Source organism: Heptranchias perlo, chromosome 4 (assembly GCF_035084215.1).
Source record: "Heptranchias perlo isolate sHepPer1 chromosome 4, sHepPer1.hap1, whole genome shotgun sequence".
In the NCBI taxonomy this organism is placed as follows: Eukaryota; Metazoa; Chordata; class Chondrichthyes; order Hexanchiformes; family Hexanchidae; genus Heptranchias; species Heptranchias perlo.
The window spans coordinates 32,223,287-32,247,374 of record NC_090328.1 but is presented as its reverse complement, the minus strand read 5'-3'; the positions used below and the strand labels follow the sequence as shown (position 1 = coordinate 32,247,374).

The 24,088-nt window shown below is 43.3% G+C and overlaps 1 protein-coding gene across 1 annotated transcript in view; it reads left to right on the top strand.

The window, feature by feature from the left end:
• arhgef28a (Rho guanine nucleotide exchange factor (GEF) 28a) overlaps positions 1-24,088 on the top strand; it is a 406,494-nt gene that overhangs the window by 34,217 nt on the left and 348,189 nt on the right. The gene's annotated exons all lie outside the window — the stretch shown is intronic.

Here is a 24,088-nt window from a genome sequence, read left to right as displayed (position 1 = left end):
TGATTAAATGACAAAAAGGATGATGGTGCAAGGCAAAGTGGGTGGTAATGGGACAAGTAAAGAAACAAAAGATGGGTCTAAAGGAGCTGTAAATGGAAACAGCAGAACCATTACCAGCACCTGCTGTCTGAAAAAATGGGTGCATTCATTATGATCTGAAGATACTGAAATCAATTTTGAGTCCAGAAGGTTGTAAAGTGTCTAATTGAAAGATAAGATGCAGTTCCTCGAGCTTCAGTTGAGCTTCATTGTAACAGTGTAGGAGGACAGAGCGGTCTGACTGGGAGTAGGACAGAGAATTAAAATGGCAAACGACTGGAAGGTCAGGGTCACACTTGCGGACTGAACGGAGGTGTTCAGCTAAGTGATCGCCAATCTACATTTGGTCTCCCCAATGTAGAGACCACTGCATCGTGAGCAGCGAATGGAGTATATTGAAAGAAGTACAAGTAAATCGCTGTTTCACCTGGAAGGAGTGCTTGGGGCCCTGGACAGTGGGAAGGGAGGAGATGAGAGGGCAGGTGTTGCATTTTCCTGCGTTTGCATGGTAAGGTGCCGTGGGGAGGAGGGCGGGTGTTGGGGGTGATGGAAGAGTGGACCAGGGTGTTGCGGATGGAATAGTCCCTTCAGAATGCTGAAAGGGGAGGAGAGGGGAAGATGTGTTTGGTGGTGGCGTCACGTTGGAGGTGGCAGAAATGGCGGAGGATGATATGTTGAATGTGGAGGTTGGTGGGGCGGAAGGTGAGGTGTAGGGAGACCCTATCGTGGTTCTGGGAGGGAGAGGAAGGGGCAAGGGCAGAAGTGCGGGAACAGATGCACCGGAGGAGGAGAAACTGGGAGAATGGAATAAAGCCCTTACAGGAAGCGGGATGAGAGGAAGTGTAATCAAGGTAGTTGTGGGAGCCCTTGGGCTTATTATAAATATTGGTTGACAGCCTATCCCCAGAAATGGCGAAAGAGAAGTCGAGGAAGGGAAGGGAAGAGTCGGAGATGGACCAGGTGAAGGTTAGGGAGGGGTGGAAATTGAAAATTAAGCGAATGAAATTTTCCTGTTAGGGGTGAGAGCAGGAAGCGGCACTGATACAGTCACAATGTACCGGAAAAAGAGTTGAGGGAGGGGACCTGAGTAGGACTGGAACAAAGAATGTTCCACGTATCCCACGAAAAGCTAGGCGTAGCTGGGCCCCACATGGATTTCCATAGTGACACCTTTTATTTGGAGAAAGTGAGTGGAGTCAAAGCAGAAGTTGTTCAATGTAAGAACAAGTTCAGCCAGGCAAGATCCACAAACAGGACTGCCCCGGTAGACCCATCGTTTCAGCCTGTTCTTGCCCCACAGAACTTATTTCTTCCTATCTCGACTCTGATTTATCTTCCCTGTCCAATCTCTTCCGACCTACACAACTCCACCTACCCAACTCTTCCTTGCACTCCGCCACTTTAACAGTTTCCAGTTTCCCATCCCAAACCCTCTCCTTTTCACCATGGATGTCCAGTCCCTCTATACCTCCATCCCCACCAGGGCGGCCTGTGGGCCCTCTGCTTCTTCCTTGAATGGAGGCCCAACTACGAAAGGCCATCGACCTGAAACGTTAATTCTGTTTCTCTCTCCACAGATGCTGCCTGACCTGCTGAGTATTTCCAGCATTTTCTGTTTTTATTTCAGATTTCCAGCATCCGCAGTATTTTGCTTTAGTTTTAGTGTTTAATTCACTGCCACTTCCCATCCAGGAATGCCCACCTTAAAGAAGTTCTGCTCTTCCCTCAGACGGGTTTTCCATTTGTCTCTTTTACCTTGTTAACTGCTTTCTGTTTTGCTTCTCATGTTTGATCAGGTATCTACTGAAACTCACTTTCACAGCCACATCTCTTTCCTCAGCAACTGCCTCCGGCTCCGACTTGTTCCATGTGGATTCCAAATTAAATTCCACCCTTCATGTTTCGGATCCACCCATGATTACAGATATCTCCATGATATTTAGCTTTCCTCGAACATAGAAACATAGAAACGTAGAAAATAGGAGCAAGAGTAGGCCATTCGGTCCTTTGGGCCTGCTCCGCATTTAAAATTATCGTCGCTGATCGTCTAATTCAGTACCCTTTTCCTGCTTTTTGCTCATATCCCTTGATCCCTTTAGCATTAAGAAATATATCTATCTCCTTCTTGAATACATCTAATGACTTGGCCTCCACTGCCTTCTGTGGTAGAGAATTCCACAGGTTCACCACCCTCTGAGTGAAGAAATTTCTCATCTCGGTTCTAAAAGGGATACTCTGTATCCTGAGACTGTGACCCTTGGTTCTGGACTCCCCAGCCATCGGAAACAAGCTCCCTGCATCTAGTCTGTCTAGTCCTGTTAGAATTTTATATGTTTCGATGAGATCACCTCTCATTCTTCTAAACTCTAGTGAATATAGGCCTAGTTGACCCAATCTCTCCTCATACGTCAGTCCTGCCATCCCAGGAATCAGTCTGGTAAACCTTTGTTGCACTCCCCCCATGGCAAGGACATCCTTCCTCAGATAAAGAGACCAAAACTGCACACAATACTCCAGATGTGGTCTCACCAAGGCCCTGTATAACTGCAGTAAGTCATCCCTGCTCCTGTACTCAAATTCTCTTGCAATGAAGGCCAACATCCCTTTTGCCTTCCTAACTGCTTGCTGCACCTGAATGCTCACTTTCAGCGACTGGTGTACAAGGACACCCAGGTCTCATTGCACCTCCCCTTTTCCCAATCTATCACCATTCAGATAATAATCTGCCTTTCTGTTTTTACAACCAAAGTGGATAACCTCACATTTATCCACGTTATACTGCATCTGCCATGTTCTTGCCCACTCACCCAACTGTCTAAATCACATTGGAGCCTCTTTGCATCCTCCTCACAGCTCACATTCCACCCCAGCTTTGTGTCATCTGCAAACTTGGAAATGTTACATTTAGTTCCCTCATCCAAATCATTGATATATATTGTGAATAGCTGGGGCCCAAGCACTGATCCCTGTGATACCCCACTAGTCACTGCCTGCCACCTGGAAAAAGACCCATTTATTCCTACTCTCTGCTTCCTGTCTGTCAACCAATTCTCAATCCATGCCAGTATATTCCCCCCAATCCCATGTGCTTTAATTTTGCACACTAACCTCTTGTGTAGGACCTTATCAAAAGCCTTCTGAAAATCCAAATACACCACATCCACTGGTTCTCCCCTATCTATTCTACTAGTTACATCCTCAAAAAACTCCAGTAGATTTGTTAAGCATGATTTCCCTTTCATAAACCCATGCTGACTTTGTCCAATCCCGTTAATGCCCTCCAAGTGTTCTGTTATCACATCTTTTATAATCGACTCTAGCATTTTCCCCACTATTGATGTTAGGCTAACTGGTCTGTAATTCCCTGTTTTTTCTCTCCCTCCTTTTTTAAATAGTGGGGTTACATTTGCCATCCTCCAATCTGTAGGAACTGTTCCAGAGTCTATAGAATTTTGGAAGATGATCACCAATGCATCCACTATTTCCAGGGCCACTTCCTTTAGTACTCTGGGATGTAGATTATCAGGCCCTGGGGATTTGTCAGTCTTTAGCCCCATTAATTTCCCTAGCACTTTTTTTTTACCAATACTGTTTTCCTTCATTTCCTCCCTCTCACTAGAGCCTTGGTTCCCTAACATTTCCGGGAGGTTATTTGTGTCCTCCTTTGTGAAGACAGAAGCAAAGTATGTGTTTAATTGTTCTGCCATTTCTTTGTTCCCCATTATAATTTCCCCATTTCTGACTGTAAGGGACCTACATTTGTCTTCACTAATCTTTTTCCACTGCTTCCTGCTGAAATGCATGATTTTGACCTCTCTCTTCAGCAGCATGGACTCACTCTATTTCAGAGTTGTCCTGGTCCGCAGTTCCATCTCATCCTTCGCCTCATCTGGCACTTTAACAAAAAATTTTTTTTCTTCCTATCAGGTGTCAAGGACCCCTCCCTCCCCCCCGGTCTTTCAGTCCAGCGCTGGACTTTCCATTCTCCCCCCCCAGCCACGATCTGCTGTTCCAGCGCCGGATGACATCTCGCTCTCTCTCTTTCTCGCCCCCCCCACCCCACCTCGTGTTTCAGCTCCTGACGGCAGCCAGCCTGTCAATCAGGCTAGCTGCTGGGCGCGAAACCCGGAGAGGACGTTAACCATCATCAATCAACGTGTGATTGCATCGGAAATGGTAAGTTTGGTTGTGCGCGTGGCAAACCCGCATAAATCACCTCCCCCCCGCTGCCAACCCGCCACCATGGTAAAATTGAGCCAATCATTTCAGCCTGCTCTTGCCCCACAGAACTTATTTCTTCCTATCTTGACTCTGTTTTTTCTCCCCTTGTCCGGTCTCTTTTGACTTACATCCGCAACTCTTCCGACTCCCTCCGTCACTTTAACAGTTTCCACTTCCCTGGCCTTAACTGTCTCATTTTCACCACGAGCGTCCAGGCCCTCTACAGTTCCATTGCCCACCAGGATGGCCTGCGGGCCCTTCGCTTCTTCTTTGAACAGGGGTCCAACCAATCCCCATCCACCACCACCCTCCTCAGCCGTTGAACTGAGCTTGTAGATTGAACAACTTCTCCTTTGACTCTGTTCACATCCTCCAAATAAAAAGTGTCGCTATGGGAACCTGTATGGGTTCTATCTATGCTTGCCTTTTCATGGGATACGTGGAACATTCTTTGTTCCTACTCAGGTCCCCCTCCCTCACCTCTTTCTCCGGCACATTGATGACTGTGTATCGGTGCCGCTTCCTGCTCTCTACCCGAACTGGAAAATTTCATCAACTTAGCTTCCAATTTCCACCCCTCCCTAATCTTCACATGATCCATCTCCAACTCTTCCCTTCCTCAATTTCTCTATTTCCATTTCTGGGGATAGGCTGTCAGTCTCAATCTATATAAGCCCATCGACTCCCACAGCTACTTTGATTACACTCCCACTCACCCCGCTTCCTGTAAGGACTCTATTCCCTTCTCCCAGTTACTTAGTCTCCGTCGCATCTGTTCTGACGATGCCACCTTCACACCAGTGCTTCCGATATGTCTTCATTTTTCCTCAACCAAGGATTCCCCATCACTGTGGTTGACAGGGCCCTTGACTGTGTCTGTCCCATTTCCCGCACTTCTGCCCTCATCCCTTCCCCTCCCTCTCAGAACCACGATGGGGTCCCCCTATTCCTCACCTCCACCCCACCAACCTCCATATTCAACGGATTATCCTCTGCCTTTCCTGCCACCTCCAGCGTGATGCCACCATCGAAAACATGTTCTCCCCTTTCAACATTCCGAAGGGACCGTTCCCTCCACGACACCCTGGTCCACTCTTCCATCACCCCCAGCACCCGCCCCCCTCCTCGCAGCACCTTCCCGTGCAAGCGCAGGATAATGAAACACCTGCCCTCTCACCTCCTCCCTTCCCACTGTCCAGGCCCCCGAACACTCCTTCCAGGTGAAATAGCAATTTACTTGTACTTCTTTCAATTTAGTATCTGCATTCTCTGTTCATGATGCAGTCTCCTCTACATTGGGGAGACCAAATGTAGACTGGGTGATCGCTTTGCTAAACACCTCCGTTCAGTCTGCAAGCGTGACCCTGACCTTCCGGTCGTTTGCCATTTTAATTCTCTGCCCTACTCCCTCTCTGACTTCTCTGTCCTCGGCTTCTTACACTGTTTCAATGAAGCTCAACTGAAGCTCGAGGAACAGCATCCCATCTTTCGATTAGGCACTTTACAACCTTTTGGATTCAACATTGATTTCAGTAACTTCAGATCATAACCACTGCTCCCACTTTTTCGGACAGCCGGTGCTGATAATGTTTCCATTTACAGCTCCACTAGACCCATCTTTTGGTTTCTTTACTTGTCCCATTACCATCCTCTTGGATCTCGTTTTAATGTCTCATCTGAAAGACGGCACCTCTGACAGTGCAGCACTCCCTCAGTACTGCACTAAAGTGTCAGCATAAATTATGTGCTCAAGTCTGTGGAGTGTTTCTTGAACCCACAACCTTCTGACCCAGAGGCGAGATTGCTACCACATTGTGGGGAATGTAGAAGGAGATATATTCTAAGCTGTGAATATAATTCTTCATACTGAAAATGTTCTTAGCACTGGCATCCTCCTTCACAAAATTAACCAAAGTTTTTTTCAAAAGTAATTTGTGTGCCATATTGCAGTGTCATTTTGTTACATCACTGTTTTATACAATGGGCCAGAATTTACTGTAGCTGACGAACGAATGGCACCCGCTGTTCGTTTAACTTGTGGCACGGCACCCTCTACAGAGCATCTGGGACCTGTGTGAACAGGGCAAGCTACTGTGTATCTCCTTAAACAATCTATTGTTAATCAACAGCAATGAGTCTGAACCAGGAAGTGTAAGTTAGAATAGTGAATTCAATGTCAGTCAGGTAGTGAAAGCGAAATAAAGAGAGAAAAAGAAAGATTGGATTAAGAGAGGGAGAAAAAAAGGACAGAAAGAGAAAGTAAAAAAATAACGGTGAGTGCCCGATATTTTTGTAGCCATATGTGTGTAATTTATATCCTTTATAAGTAAATGAAACAGTTAAGTATAGACCAGGCATGAAAGGGACATTGTTTGGGAAAATAATTTGAGTTGTCTGCTTAAACCTGCAACAGTTTTCTGTCCTTGTAATTTCTCACACTGTTCAAGAATGCAGTCCTGTTTGGGTGTAAACTCTACTGTGATATGATTACAAAGAGGAATGAATACTTGCTATGGTATCTTGCAGACACTAAATTTGGACATGTTGCAGAAGGTTTTACACAAATATGGGCTTTTGAGAACATCAGTGGGAATGAAATACATTATTTCGCATATCATGTTGGATTTTTGGATACTTTCAGTCTTCAGCTGATTTAGTGATGGTATTTACAAGTGTTTCAAAATGCTAGTTCAGTTCAAAAAAAACTCCAGTGATTTCTGAATTCAGAATATTTCTCACAAATATTTAACATTAGTAACTCCAGCTCATTTACTGTAATTAATGAAATTGCTGTAGATGCTGGTGGGAGCGAGAAGACGTGATATTAAATTTGGATGTGAATTTTCTTTTCAATAACATTTGATCTTTTTTTCACACTGCAAGAATATGATATTTAATTAGATAACATCCTTTCTCAGTTGGGGAACACTTTGGGACACCAATTCCTCAATTTGGTGTTTAGAAATGCAAACTGAGTTGGCCATCTGAATAGCAATTGTAGGATTTGGAGCAGAGAAGAAAGGGGAAGTCATAATCCATGCCAAAAATAATTGGGTGTAGATGTGTCCCTCATTCGCTCCAGTGGCCTCACCTATGTTGGTGCCTGCAGCACCCATCCTGATCATGTGGTCATTCTCCACTATATTCTGCATCTTAGTTTTTCTCCCAAAAACTTTCCCTTCACCAGTACCAGTTCACGTTGTTGCAAGTACGTTCTCAGCTGGTGCTTCCCCATCCACATTCCCCCGTTGGCATAGTTGCCAATGGAGAACCACTTTCATAATATTTCAAAAGAGTGGGATCTTGTCTCATCAGATTGTAGGTTGAAGCAGACTGTCCAAGAAGGTTGCTGTTTGCACTTCATGCAAGATCAGAACAGTAATAGAGTGCCCCTATTGGTAGAATATTTGGCCCTGCAGAAACATGTATTCACGAACCATTTTCCAGGACTAGGCCCTAAGCTCTAGAATTCCCGCCCCAATCCCCTCCACTTCTTCATCTCTCTCTTTCTTTAAGACACTCCTTAAAACCTACCGATTTGACTAAGCTTTTAGTCACTGATCCTAATATCTCCTTCCGTGGCTCGGTGTCAATTTTTGTTTGATTATACTCCGATGAAGGGCCGTGGGACATTTTCCTACATTAAAGGTGCTATATAAATGCAAATTTTTCTTGTTAGTTTGATCTGTTTTAAAATGGCACAGAATCATCATGACTTCCGGAGGTTGCACTGTATGAACAATGGGATCATATGGAACAGAAGATTAAAAATATGCTAACTGAACAACATTTAGATGTAATTTCATTTCATGTTCAAAAGAAACACCGGTCATGTACTACAGACTTTAGTGGTTCGCATTTTGTGAATATTTTACAGCTATTTGTAAAGGGTAAATGTTCGAAACATACGTGAAAATGTTTTATGTGAACCTATACTTCAATGTCATTATTATACCTTTTATAACAATGTGCAAATCGCACTCTATTATTTGCAAACAATGGCTTTCCATCTTTGTTTAAAACAAGTGGACCAGCAGGCAATTCTTTGATTATATGGTTATATTCATTTATCTTTGTTAGCAACCATCAGTTTGGTTGCCACTTTATACTGAAAATATCACAATTTCCATCATGGAGTTAGGGGATTTGATGACTGATAATGAATAAAAATAAGATTACTATATTTTCTAAATGATTGTTCTTATAACAAAATGGAAATAAATGTGAATTAACAGCAGCAAATGATATCCACCATTTTAGTTTTTTAACCTCAAAAGCACACTTCGAGTATTTAAAACACTGTTTTAAGGTGCCTATTCAAAAATAATTTATACATTTGTGCAGACCTTTCCAGCCAAGTATTGCCTCGGCAAATCACAAATAATCCATATTAAATGCTAAAAGTATATTTTTGATCGGAATGAGAAACCACAGCTGTTAACATTTCAGGGTCACACAAGTAAAAGGCCAATGGAATGTTGGCCTTTATCTCAAAGGGGTTGGAATACAAATGTGTGAAAATGGTGCTTCAGGTGTACAGAGCCTTGGTCAGATTCCATGGAGTCATAGAGTCATAGAGTCATACAGCACGGATAGAGGCCCTTCGGCCCATCGTGTCCGCGCCGGCCATCAGCCCTGTCTACTCTAATCCCATATTCCAGCATTTGGTCCGTAGCCTTGTATGCTATGGCATTTCAAGTGCTCATCCAAATGCTTCTTGAATGTTGTGAGGGTTCCTGCCTCCACAACCCTTTCAGGCAGTGAGTTCCAGATTCCAACCACCCTCTGGGTGAAAAAGTTCTTTCTCAAATCCCCTCTAAACCTCCCGCCTTTTACCTTGAATCTATGTCCCCTTGTTATAGAACCCTCAACGAAGGGAAAAAGCTCCTTAGTATCCATCCTATCTGTGCCCCTCATAATTTTGTACACCTCAATCATGTCCACCCTCAGCCTCCTCTGCTCCAAGGAAAACAAACCCAATCTTCCCAGTCTCTCTTCATAGCTGAAGCGCTCCAGCCCTGGTAACATCCTGGTGAATCTCCTCTGCACCCATCTGGAGTACTGTGTTCAGTTTTGGGCACCGAACCTCGGGAAAGCTATTTTGGCCTTGCAAGAGGTACACTGCAAATTCACCAGAATGATACCAGGGCTGAATAGGTTCAGTTATGAGGACACATTGCATAAACATGGTTTGTATTCCCTTGAATATGGGCAAGATTATATCCCTTTTCTTTGAAATTTGAACTGGGACAAAAGAATAACACAAGGGTAACCTTTCCAATTGGGCAACATTGCCACAATGACATTCAGAGGCACAGAAACTTCATACCTACAGTAGCTCTAAGGTGACAGCCTTGGCTCAATGGTAGCACTCTCACCTCTGAGTCAGAAAGTTGAGAGCACAAAATCTGGGCTGACACTCCAGTGCAGTACTGAGAGTGCTGCACTGCACTCAGTGCTGCACTGGAGTGTCAGGTGCTGTTTGTCAGATGAGACGTTAAACCCTCTGAGATGGGTGTAAAAGATCCCATGGCACTATTTCGAAGGAGGCAGAGGAGTTCTCCCTGGTGTCCTGATCAATATTTATCCCTCAACCAAGACCTAAAAACAGATTAACTGGTCATTATCACATTGCTGTTTGTGGGACCTTGCTGTGTGAAAATTGGCTGCTGCGTTTCCTACAATACAACAGTGACTACACTTCAAATGTACTTCATCGTCTGTAAAGTGCTTTGGGACGTCCTGATGTCATGAAAGGCGCTATATAAGTGCATGATTCTCTTTTTCTTTCTCTCTCTCTGTTCCACTCTCTCTCATGGCTAGCACCAATAACGACAGTCGTCTGTGATGCTTGATTAATACACCTTGTTAAGAGTCCGATTTAACCCCCTTTTGAAATTACATTAATACATTAGTGATAGTGAGCATTTAACACAATATAGAGAAAGAGAGAGTTCAGAATACAAGAGAGACATTTTAAATTTGTCAGTAATATTCTCTGAGTTGTTAAATGCAGTGTTTTATGACTCAGAACAACAGATCAACTTGCAGTTCTTGGTGTGTTTTTAGTCTTAGTTTGGTATTGCCATATTCAAACAGATTATCCCAACTGCACAATGTGTTCTTCTTTAAAACCATGTTGCAGGTTTATTTTTGGCAATGGCAAAATGCAGTTCTGTTCTCAGTGGATATTTATGATTGACACAGGATTGACCACGTACCTTTTATCTGCATGGGGAGGGAAGGGGATAGGGAGGAGGGGGGAAGAGGGTGGGGAGGGAGGGGGAAGGCTCTATGTGTCTATCGTTCATGATGGATACATAAGGCGCTCTGGGCAATCAGCAGCAGCAGAATTGTATTCCACCACAATCCGTAACCTCATGGCCCAGCTTTTCCCTCACTCTACCATTACCAACAAGCCAGGGGATCAACTCTGGTTCAATGAGGAGTGTAGAAGAGCATGCCAGGAGCAGCACCAGGCCTACCTAAAAATGAGGTGCCAACTTGGTGAAGCTACAACACAGGACAACATGCATGTTAAACAGCGAAAGCAGCATGCTATAGACAGAGCTAACTCATCCCACAACCAATGGATCAGATCAAAGCTCTGCAGTCCTGCCACATCCAGTCTCGAATGATGGTGGACAGTTAATCAACTAACGGGAGGAGGAGGCTCTGCAAACATCCCCATCCTCAATGATGGCGGAGTCCAGCGCGTGAGTGCAAAAGATAAGTCTGAAGCGTTTGCAACCATCTTCAGCCAAAAGTGCGAGTGGATGATCCATCTCAGCCTCCTCCTGATATCCCCACCATCACAGAAGCCAGCCTTAAGCCAATTCGATTCACTCCACATGATATCAAGAATCGGGGGAGTGCACTGGATACATCAAAGGCTATGGGCCCCAACAGCATCCCGGCTGTAGTGCTGAAGACTTGTGCTCCAGAACCAGCCATGCCTCTAGCCAAGCTGTCCCAGGTATGTCCTGTCCACAAAAAGCAGGACAAATCCAATCCGGCCAATTACCGCCCCATCAGTCTACTCTCAATCATCAGCAAAGTGATGGAAGGTGTCATCAAGCGGCACTTACTCACCAATCTGCTCACCGATGCTCAGTTTGGATTCCGCCAGGACCATTCGGTTACAGACCTCATTACAGCCTTGATCCAAACATGGACAAAAGAGTTGAATTCCAGAGGTGAGATGAGAGCGACTGCTCTTGACATCAAGGCAGCATTTGACCGAGTGTGGCACCAAGGAGCCCTGGTAAAATTGAAGTCAATGGGAATCAGGGGTAAACTCTCCAGTGGCTGGAGTCATACCTAGCACAAAGGAAGATGGTAGTGGTTGTTGGAGGCCGATCATCTCAGCCCCAGGACATTGCTGCAAGAGTTCCTCAGGGCAGTGTCCTAGGCCCAACCATCTTCAGCGGCTTCAGCAATGACCTTGCCTCCATCATAAGGTCAGAAATGGGGATGTTTGCTGATGATTGCACAGTGTTCAGTTGCATTCGCAACCCCTCAAGTAATGAAGCAGTCCGTGCCCGCATGCAGCAACACCTGGACAACATCCAGGCTTGGGCTGATAAGTGGCAAGTAATATTCGTGCCAGACAAGTGCCAGGCAATGACAATCTCCAACAAGAGAGAATTTAACCACCTCCTCTTGACATTTAACGGCATTACCATCGCCAAATCCCCCACCATCAACATCCTGGGGGTCATCATTGACCAGAAACTTAACTGGACCAGCCATATAAATACTGTGGCTGTAACAGCAAGTCAGAGGCTGGGTATTCTGCGGTGAGTGACTCACCTCCTGACTCCCCAAAGTCTTTCTATCATCTGCAAGGCACAAGTCAGGATTGTGATGGAACGCTGTCCACTTGTCTGGAAGAGTGCAGCTCCAACAACACTCAAGAAGCTCGACACCATCCAGGACAAAGCAGCCCACTTGATTGGCACCCCATCTACCACCTTAAATATTCATTCCCTCCACCACCGGCTTTCTGTGGCTGCAGTGTGTACCATCTACAAGATGCACTGCAGCAAACTCGCCAAGGCTTCTTCGACAGCACCTCCCAAACCCGCGACCTCTACCGTCTAGAAGGACAAGAGCAGCAGGCACATGGGAACACCACCACCTGCATGTTCCCCTCCAAGTCACACACCATCCTGACTTGGAAATATATCACCGTTCCTTCATCGTTGCTGGGTCAAAATCCTGGAACTCCCTACCTAACAGCATTGTGGGAGAACCTTCACCACACGGACTGTAGCGGTTCAAGAAGGCGGCTCACCACCACCTTCTCAAGGGCAATTAGGGATGGGTAATAAATGCTGGCCTTGCCAGTGATGCCCACTTCCCATGAATGAATAAAAAAAATCTCACTAATTCCATTGATGCCTCAGACAGATCTGAGTAGACAAGACAACAGTAATGTTATTGACTCTTCGTAATTGAGGGAGACAAAGTTTTTCTGATCTGTTAGATGTTGATCTTGATTGGTCCATACAGATTCTGTACAGACATCTATTTTGCCTCAAATAAATGGCTAGCTTTGGTTTGGTATCTCTTGCAGCCTGTGTTTGACAGCTTGACACCTGTGGGGGTCATTCTGGCTACGTAAGGGTTCTAATTTTCGGTTGTGGATACGTTATTATCACAAAGCTTTTAAAGCTACTCATGCCACATGTAAATGATTTGTTTATCGGTAATAGGATAATGAATGCAACCCAATAAAATGTAGCTTTCCAGTTACATCCATAAATTGCTAGGGTTTGTGTGACAGCCATTGAAGCCTCTCTGAGGCAGCCAAGTCAGTGGAGAATGTGCAGTGGTTCCAACTTTGTGAAATGCACTTCGAAAATTAAATAACCTGTATGGGTAGTAAGGTCTTTCTGGAACCGGAATTTTGACTTGCACAAACTTGCCTTTGACCTATTTGAGTCCATAATTTCTTATGATTTTAGGATTGTTCTAAAACTGTTATACTGCTTGCCTCTGTTTCTAATTGCAGACGTGATGAGCTCATTGTTCTGGTGAAAAATTTACATTATATTATTTGGGATTCAGCTAGGGCAGTCTGTTTGTTGGTTTCTTCCTGGGTTGACCAGGAAATTACAGTGACGCTGAATCTGTCTCACCTCAACACTGCAGTAATAATGCTACTCAAACATTAGGAATAACTTCATCACTATACCATCAACCCATAACTATTAAAATAAGCATCTAAAAAACACTTTTACTTAAAAATCTGAACACTTTACCTGTGTATATTTCTTCATGCATTTTCTCTGCCCCTTCTATTGTAATTTTATTTTTTTTGTAATAAATTTACTTTATTCGACACATCTTGATCTGTTTTTCTTAGTTTGTTTTAAGCTTAGATTTTTTAACTTGCCTTTCTCTTCTGCCTCCCTGTTCCTACCATCTGTTTGGCGGTGGAAGTAAGGCCAGTTTTTTCAGCTAGTCAAATGACAAAGACCCGATTGGCAGAATTGTTATAATGAACACCAACAGCAACTTGCATTTATATAGAACCTTTAACGTAGTAAAATGTCCCAAGGCGCTTCACAGGAGCATTATCAAACAAAATTTGATACTGAGCCACATAAGGAGGTATTAGGACAGGTGACCAAAAGCTTGGTCAAAGAGATTGGTTTTAAGGAGTGTCTTAAAGGAGGAGAGAGAGGTAGAGAGGCAGAGAGGTTTAGGGAGGGAATTCCAGAGCTTAAGGTCTAGTTAGCTGAAGGCACGGCCGCCAATGGTGGATCGATTAAAATCGGGGATGCGCAAGAGGCAAGAATTGGAGGAGCGCAGATATCTCGGAGGGTTGTAGGGCTGGAGGAGGTTACAGGGATATGGAGGGGCGAAGCCATGAAGGGATTTGAAAACAACAATGAGAATTTTAAAATCGAGGCATTCCCGGACCAGGAGCCAATGTAGGTCAGCGAGCACAGGGGTGATGGGAGAACAGGAGTTAGGATGCCGGCAGCAGAGTTTTGGATGAGCTCAAGTTTGTGGAGGGTGGAAGATGGGAGGCCAGCCAGGAGAGCATTAGAATAGTCCCATCTGGAAGTAACAAAGGCATGGATGAGGGTTTCAACAGCAGAGGAGCTGAGGCAGGGCGGAGACGGGCGATGTTACAGAGGTGAAAGTAGGTGGTCTTGGTGATGGAGCGGATATATGGTCGGAAGCTTATCTCAGAATCAGATAGGATGCCAAGGTTGTGAACAGTCTGGTTCAGCCTCAGACAGTGGCCAGGGAGAGGGATGGAGTTGGTGGCTAGGGAATGGAATTTGTGGTGGGGACCAAAGACAATGGCTTCGGTCTTCCCAATATTTAGTTGGAGGAAATTTTTGCTCATCCAGTACTGGATGTTGGACGAAAAATGTGACAAATGAGAGACAGTAGAGGGGTTGAGGGAGGTGATGGTGAGTTTTCGGATGATGTCATCGAGGGTCAGCACGTAGATGAGAAATAGGAGGGAGCCAAAGATAGATCCTTGGGGGACTCCAGAGATAACGGTGTGGGAGCGGGAAGAGAAACCATTGCAGGTGATTCTCTGGCTACAGCTGGATAGATAAGAATGGAACCAGGCAAGGCAGTCCCACCTAGCTGGACAACGGAGGAGAGGCGTTGGAGGAGGATGGTACGGTCAACCGTGTCAAAGGCTGCAGACAGGTCAAAAAGGATGATGAGGGATAGTTTAGCATCATCACAGTCACATAAGATGTCATTTGTGACATTGATAAGGGCTGCTTCAGTACTGTGGCAGAAACCTGAACACAACTATCAATTATTTTTAGAAAGAAATTTATGTTCATGAAGGTTCATGGGGTGTTAGTCCTTGGGAATGGAACTCTTCCCATTTCAGGTTCCCATGTCTGCATTAAACACTCCCAGGTCAGCCAGTGTAAAGCTCCCTCTATTCTGCCCGAACAACATGTCCCAGAACATACCCTACTGCACCAGTATTACCTTTTTTCAGTTTCCCATACCAGCCACCTTATGGCCTCTAAATGAGATTGCCTTTTAGTGATTTGGAACACTTTTGTGTTGTAGCCCATGCCCACGAAGAAGGAGCACATGAGACTGCCCAAACACATTTCACATTGCAGCAAGCAGGGAGGAGACATTTATTCTTTCAGTCTGGGATGGTTTTGAACTCTGGTCTTTGAGATGAAATACCAGCATCTAACTCAATCTGACACCATCACATCCAAGTTCCCGGCCCTGTGCATCAGTGATGCACTTTTCCATGTTAATTGGTAAGAGGCTGCTGACAGATCAATAAATGTATTGATAACCCCAGGGAGGAAAGCCCATAAGGACAAGTAAATCTGTTGGTGGCATACTAATGGTTAAAACCAGATTTGATGTTTATTCATAAAGTTATAACTTAAGATTCATTTGTCTACAAAATGCCCAATGCTGCAATTTTATCATTACAACCTGAGGCTGATTATTGATTCTGTATAGCTAAGGCTGCAAAACCAGCTAAGGAGATCCACTGGTACAAGCCTTTTAGTTAGTTTCATAACAGAATCTAAGATAAACCCTTTACTGTGTAGAATTTGGCTGATTGGGTGATTGAATCTATTTCATTGTTATTTAGTTGGTCAACAACCATTGGGAAAAGTTGAACCTTATTATACTTCATTCGTAGGCAAACAGCTTTTTGTGATTGTATCTGCAATGAGACTTATTCTATCATGAAGCATCATTATCTGGGATTGACAATGAAAGCAGACAAAAGTTTTGTCAGTGTGACCCTGGAAACTGGCTTCAAAGTTAATTTGTAGAACCTCCAGCTGTGTTTTCTGTATACTTTGGCATAATTCTTTGTGTACAGAAGTTGAACAAATGAGGAAAATTGTGAAATTACTCACTGTGGGCATGGCTTACCTCATTCTTTGAATTTACAAAGATCTGTCCCCACCCATCCTTCAGGTCTGTGTAGTGACGCACTCAAAGTTTTTTTTCCTCCATTAATCAACTTAATATATTTGTTGCTGCCTCCTTTCAACGGGAATAAGACACTTTCTCAGAATAAGGCATTATATAAAAAGGTAGGAATGGACTTGTATCATCAGCATGATTCCTCTAGGAACAAAACTCTTAAATGGACAGAGCCCCACTGTTTCTTTTCTTATTTAAATAATGACCTATTCATTTAAAAAGGTTCAACTGGGCATAAAGAATGACAAAGACTATTATGATTTAGGCTTGAAACTACCATTTTCTCTCTTTTTTTGATTCATTCTCTGGATATAGGCATCATTTGCAAGAATGGCGTTTATTGCCCATCCCTAATTACCCTGAGAAGGTGCTGGTGGGCCATATTCTTGAACTGCTGCAGCCCGTGTGGTGAAAGTGTTCCCACAATACTGTTTGTTGGAGAGTTCCAAGATTTTGACCCAGCGATGAGGAAGGAATGGTAATATATGTCCAAGTCAAGATGACTTGGAGGGGAACTTGGATGTGATGGTGTCCTCGTGCACCTGCTGCCTTTGTCCTTCTAGGTGGTGGAGGTTGTGAATTTGGGAGATGCCACTGAAGAAGCCTCGATGAGTTGCTGCAATGTATCTTGTAGATAGTACGCACTGCAGCCACAGTATGTTGGTGGTGTAGGGGTGGTTGTTTAGATTAGTGGATGAGGTGCCATCAAGTGTACTGCTTTGTCTTGGAGATGTCGATCTTCTTGAATGTTGTTGTATCCAGGTAAGTGGAGAATATCCATGACACTCCACACTTGTGCCTTGTAAGTGGTGGAGAGGCTTTGGGGAGTCAGGAGATGAGCCACTTTTCGCAGAATACCCAGCCTCTGACCTGCTCTAATGGCCACGGTCCAGTTGAGTTTCTGATCAATGGTGACCCCCAGGATGTTGATGGTTGGGGACTCAGCGAAGGTCATGCCATTGAATGTGAAGGGGAGGTGGATAGGCTCTCTCATCTTGGAGATGGTCATCACCTGGCATTTGTTAATTGACATTCTGAATTTTTTAACTAATATTTTGGGGAGAATACATTACAAAATGGTATTCAAAGTGTACACATTGGGTATTTAGCAGTACTGGGTAGGGTTTAGTTGCACTGGTGTGGTCATGCACTTTTCGTACCACTGGGGACATTCTTGGGCTTTGACAGCACTGGGGACAATTCTGAGCTTTGATAGCACTGTGGACAGTTCTGAGCTTTGATAGCACTGTGGACAATTCTGAGCTTTGATAGCACTGTGGACAGTTCTGAGCTTTGATAGCACTGGGGACAGTTCTGAGCTTTGATAGCACTGGGGACAGTTCTGAGCTTTGGTAGGACTGGGGGATGGTTGTGGGCTTTTTCTAGAACTGGGATGGAGGTCCTGGAGTTTGTCAGCATTGTGGTGGTGCTGTTGGGGTTTGGCAGCATGTGGGAACCTTTGGTCAGGCAAATGGGAACAGGAACCTGGAGTTTGGCAGAACTGGGAAGTAGAACTGATGGATTCCCGGTGATTTCCTGCATTGGGGTGAGGTCATGGACCTTAAAAGACTGGGTGGGGTTGGGGTCCAGGCATCCCAGGTCTGGCAGCACTGGTTTGTAACTTTCTAAATGACCTCTGCAAACATTAAATTTGGTGTTTTTTCATAGGTTCTTGAAAGTATATTTCTCTGTCTCAAAGATGTCAGTAATTAGACAGATTGCATTTTCTAACTAGCAATAAAACACAGATGGCAATTAGAGATTTTGTTTGTATTCAAAATTCAACTCATGAAGGCATAAAAAGACAAAAAAGAAACGGAATGGATAACTTTAATACGCAAAAGATACAATATAGTGGAGAAATAAACATTATTTTTAACTGGATTTGAAGAAAATGAGCTGGGGATAAGAATTTAATAGAGTCATCAAAAGAAGTGGTTGTGAATTTCACCACTAGACACCTCAAGGGTGGGTAGCTGTCAGTGAAGTATGAAGGGGTGGGTGCCCAGTCCCCATAATGTTTGCGAATAGAGAACACTTTGGGCTTACTTACCAAAATGCATTGTTTGCTATGATACCTGCAGAAGCAGCTGTAAAATAGTTTAACAATTCCAAATTAATTTTTTGTTCTGAGTTAGCAGTAAATACTCTAACCCACCTGCCTCAGTCACTCTCCAAGCACTTTTTGTGAAATGTGAAACTAATGTGTTTTTTGGAAATAAACATATTTGTCCAGATTTTGCTGGAGCGGGGCATTTCGCAGTGTGCCTCGTTGGTTATACTTTTTCCCTCACCCTTCAGCTCACAAATTTTTTTGCCTGTGAATTGCTGGAAGTGCGAGTTGATAACAGGACTTCTGGGACCTTGATGAACGATGGGACCAACGATCTATCTCCTTAACCAATGAAATAAAAGGATTGAGAAAGAAACAGGAATGACGGAGAAGGAAATAGGGCGCATTAAAGTCAAATCAGGCACAGAAAGCAAAATAAAGAGAGGCAAAGAACGATTGGATTAAGAGAGAAAAAAGAGACAGATTGGAAAAGTAAGAAAAAAATTTAAAAATTAACATTTTAAAAAAATCTCTGGGAACACTACCTGTAGGAATGAGACTCTACAGTTTCAGTTGTTCTCTTTCTGGGCCAGAAGGGTTGATTGGCATTGCAGGAATATAAATCTCCTCATTAAAAAGGTACTTACGCTGTTAAGTAGCAGCCCTAACTTTCTACAGCGAGTTTAATTGGCAATTAATATGCAAATGCAGCAACTTCATTAAACTCACCGGGAGGTTGAGGGCAAGCTGCCATTTTCGTGAAGCTAACAGAGGAGTGGCGCAAATTGTCCAGCAACTTGTCGCGATTCGAAATTCATGGGATATCTCTTCCTCGCCGCAAGTTGCTGGATGATTTACCCATTAATAACGGCAAGCACCTTTAAACTCACTATTTTGGCAGCAAAATCTGGGCGATTGTGAGTGTTGCTGGAGGATCTCCACTGGCTATTGATGTATGTGCCATGTATGTGTGTGTTGAAATATGTTACACTGTTAATTTAAAAAAAATACTATTTCCTAATTTGTCTACGGAGTTTGCTGAAACTTGCATGTAGATACAAGGTTCTTATGGTGGGTTTGGTTTACATGATATCTGATTCTATTGTCTATATTTTCTGGAGTTTAGAAGAATGAGAGGTGATCTCATTGAAACATATAAGATTCTAAGAGGGCTTGACAGGGTAGATGCAGAGAGGGTGTTTCCCCTGGCTGGAGAGTCTAGAACTAGCAGACACAGTCTCAGGATAACAGGTCGGACATTTAGGACTGAGATGAGGAGGAATTTCTTCACCCAGAGGGTCATGAATATTTGGAATTTTCTACCCCAGAGGGCTGTGGATGCTCAGTCATTGAGTACATTCAAGACTGAGATCGATAGATTTTTGGACTCTTAAGGGAATCAAGGGATATGGGGATCGGGTGGGAAAGTGGAGTTGAGGTTGAAGATCAGCCATGATCTTATTGAATGGCAGGGCAGGCTCGAGGGGCCATATAGCCTACTCTTGCTCCTTTTTCTTATGTTCTTACGTTCATATTTCATCAGGGTTGAGCTCGAGGAACAAGGTTGAGCTCGAGTAGATTAACATACAAGCAAATATTCATGTTACTAATGGTAAAGAACAAGAAAATAATTAGCAAATAGAAATAGATCATGGCAATTGTGTTAACATATGTGAACAAGTAAAAGTGTGGATAATCCTGTGCTATTGATGATTTTAAGTGCCAAAGCCACCCTGTCTACTGAGGATGTGGTAGCTAATGGACTGATTTGAAAATTAGAGACTGTAAAGAAACAATAAACTTGGAAAGCTTGTCTGTTATTGCGGTGGGTTAGTTCTGTTTTGTGACTGTAAGCATAAGAAAGAGCAAGTTTACATTTCTATAGCACCGGTTATTTCCTCAGGAAGTCCAAAAGCTTTTCAGTCAGTGAATTTGCTTTTGAACTGTAGTCACCATTATATAAACAAATACAGCAGCCAGCTTGTGTAGTCCTATAAACAGCAAATGAATGAACGGCCAGATAATCTGCTTTTGGTGACCAAAAATGTTGACCAGGGCACTTCATGCCGCTCTTCGAATAGTGCCTTGGGATCTTTTCTGCCTATCTGAACAGGAAAATGGAGCCTCAGTTTAAACCACATCTAAAACCACATTTCCCTTAGTGCTGCATTGGAGTGTTGCCCTAAATTGTGTGCTTAAGTCCTGGAGTGGGGTTTGAATATACAAATTTCTGACTCTGAGACAAGAGTGCTACCAACTGAGCCAAGCTGACATTGGCAACAAAAGGTCTTTTTGCAAAACAATGATTAGCTATGTTCCATTGTACAGTACTGTCTAGTGTTGTTCAGTGTGTGAAATGAGAACTGAGGCTAATCTCTTGTGCCTCCATTAAAGTTAAAGGGGAAGACCATTTGATTAGGAAGTAGCCAGATAAATCTTGTGATGTTCCTCTTAATGCTGGGCGTGCTAGCAGCTGAGATTGAATCTGTTATCATATGTTGATTTTAAGCTAGTTCCTTTGTAGGAAGCCAGCAAAGATCAATTAAGTACCCTTTTAGCTCCAGGAAGTAGTGTTCTAGCAGCAGAGGATTTGTTTATAGAAAAACAATTTTGAGCTGGTTTTGTAGGTAATATGCTAGTTTTGGTCTCATGATTGTTGACATTCAAACAAGGTCAGCATCTTCCATGGCTTCTGGTTACTTTTTTGCCAATTTTGTGATAGACTTAGGCAGAATATTGCTGTAATGTCTGTTGAATTATAAACATTGATCTTATAAACATGGTATTCTGTTCACTTAGGAATCAAATGTATTCACTGTTAGCTACAAAATTTAGGTCATTTCACAGAGCACAATAGATATGTTCAGGTGAGTAGTAAAGAGAAAGTTTTTTTAAAAAGAACACTTCTGATACATGTCCATGTGATTTAAGATAAAAGTATACTGAGCTGTGTATTGTTTACCTCGGCACAGTAGTACAGATCCATGACTTCTAATGACCTTGAACTTGCATCAAAATGCAAAGATACAGTATATAATTTAAAATAAATGTTCAAGCTCAAATGTGTTGAGGCTGATCAAGTTTCAAACCAAAATTGTAGAAGTTATTGTACAAAGTAAATATGCACTGAGCAGCATTATTAATCTGTCAGCTTTGCTGGAAGCAGCAGACATGCTTTGGTTCTTTTGTCTCTCGAACACTCTAAACTTATCACATTAATGATCTAGCATCATCTTGCCAGACTTTAAACAAACTTCGAGGTCCCCTGGTGATTCAGTTGGTAAATACACCATATGATATGGTATTGAAAAATACAAAACCAGGAAGGTGCCAGGTTTGATTCCCAGTCTCTGCTGAGTTAGCTGATCTTAGCCAGGGATGTTAGGTGAGGAAACACAATTGGCTGCAGTGTCCCTGGATTAGGAGTGGGAAAGTCAGCCAAGGCTCCTGCTTGTGACCACGGTTCAGTCATCCCTGCTGTAAGGTGCACATGCAGATTAGGGATGGGCAATAAATGCTGACCTTACCAGCGACGCCCATGAACGAATAACAAAAAAGATGACGGTAAAGAAAAGAACAAGTTTGGCAATTGAACATCTTGCTGACCCTCATTCTCTGGGCAAACAAATGAAGAATGAACTACTACCACTACTAATTGCCTACTCCACCAATGGGAGCATGGTGGCGCATGCGCGATGTTTCCAGCCTTCTCTGTCTTGTGCGTTTTACCATGCAGTGTGGAAGTCCAAGTTGAGCTTTTTTAGGTCCTGCATGACTGCGTGGTCTTTGGTCGGCCTCGAGGTATGCGCCAGTCTGGTCTGGGATGCCTGCAGGGTACACTTCACATCAAAGCTCTCATCTGACCAGGTGATATGCCTGAATAGTTGCAGTTGTCAGAGACTGATGGTTTCAGAGACAGCGGATTGTGCTGTGCGCCTTCCGTGCTTCTGGATTAGTTGTACCAACGGACTCCAAGTATTCATTGGAGGCACCATTGGTCAAAGGCAGCCAGTGTTGATTGGTCACAAATTGTAGGGGTCCATGTGTCTGCTCCATATGTCAGGACTGGGATAATAAGACAGTTGAATAATCTGAGCTTGGTGGCTTGTATGGAACTGTGGGCATGGGAAATAACTTTATAAAAATCCCCAATCATACATTTCTTTCTGGATTTTGGCATGCTTGAAACCTTCCATGTGTACTGGTTGTGTATCTGTGCAAAATGATAGTCATCTCAATAAGATGATAATGCTCCATCAGATTTCTTAAAAGTGTTTCCACTCATCAGACACTGGGTACCTATCGAAAACAGACACAATCAAAACCAGGCTGTACATCTGAAAGCGATATTGTCACCTCAACTGCAAAACTCCTTGGTAATTTTAATAAAATTTCACATTATTTCCTCTCATCATCCAGATGGGTGTGGTTGGCACCATTCATCTGTAATTACTTTTATTGTAATATGGTTGAACACCCTTGTCAGTTTAACAGGATAGATGCCTTTATGGGAAGTGTTATCCATACCTAACTGCAGGGTAGCATTTTGGTCTTTGTTTTTGAATGGTTGGCAAAACCTTTGGGGGTTGATTGGGCGCTAAAAAGACCAAAAACTCTAATCACAATTCTTTTGGAATTGAGCTGTCCTTGCAATCTTATATTTTTAAGTGCTTTAAATGACTCAATATGCAAACTTCAAGGAATTATTCAACAAAATAAGGAATATGTTCTTTTGTTCTTAATGCTATCCCGTTTAGTCGAATGTGTTTTTAAATTGATTTAACAGAGAGATCTGGGGGTGCACATACACAAATCTTTGAATGTGGCAGGACAAGTTGAGAAGGCTGTTAAAAAGCATATGGTATCCTGGGCTTTATTAATAGAGGCATAGAGTACAAAATCAAGGAAGTCATGCTAAACCTTTATAAAACACTTGTTAGGCCTCAATTGGAGTATTGTGTTCAATTCTGGCCACCACACTTTAGGAAGGATGTCAAGGCTGTAGAGATAGTGTAGAAGAGATTTACTAGAATGGTGCCAGGGATGAGTGACTTCAGTTATGTGGAGAGACTGGAGAAACTGGGGTTGTTCTCCTTAGAACAGAGAAGGCTAAGGGGAGATTTGATAGAGGTGTTGAAAATCATGAACGGTTTTGACAGAGTAAGTAAGGAGAAACTCTAGTGGCAGAAGGGTCGGCAACCAGAGAACACAGATTTAAGGTGATCGACAAAGGAGCAAGAGGTAACATGAGGAAACATTTTTTTATGCATCGAGTTGTTGTGATCTGGAATGCACTGCTTGAAAGGATGGCGGAAGTAGATTCAGTAATAACTTTCAAAAGGGAATTGATTAAATACTTGAATGGAAAAAAAATGCTGGGCTATGGGGGAAAATCAGGGGAACGGGACTAATTGGATAGCTCTTTCAAAGAGTTGGCGCAGGTACGATGGGCGTATGGCCTCCTCCTGTGCTGTACCTACTATGATAGTATGAGTTGTCACTTGATTCCTGAGGTTGCGAAAAGTGCCCATTTGGACAATATGTTGATACATGACACAAGATGGAAAATTGTATAGATTCATGGTCTGGGTCATATTTTTACAGTCATAATGTGCAGAAAAGCTCTCTCTAAATGCTCAGACTCTGGAATAAAATTGAAATGCTGAACTATGTGTTCTCTAACACTAGAGGGAACTCTATTGAGTGGCTTGGCAAAGCACTCTAGTGGTAGAACTTCAGTAATGCAAGATTGTAGCAGCAGAGATGATCAGCCACGATCATTTTGAATGGCGGAGCAGGCCCGAAGGACCAAAT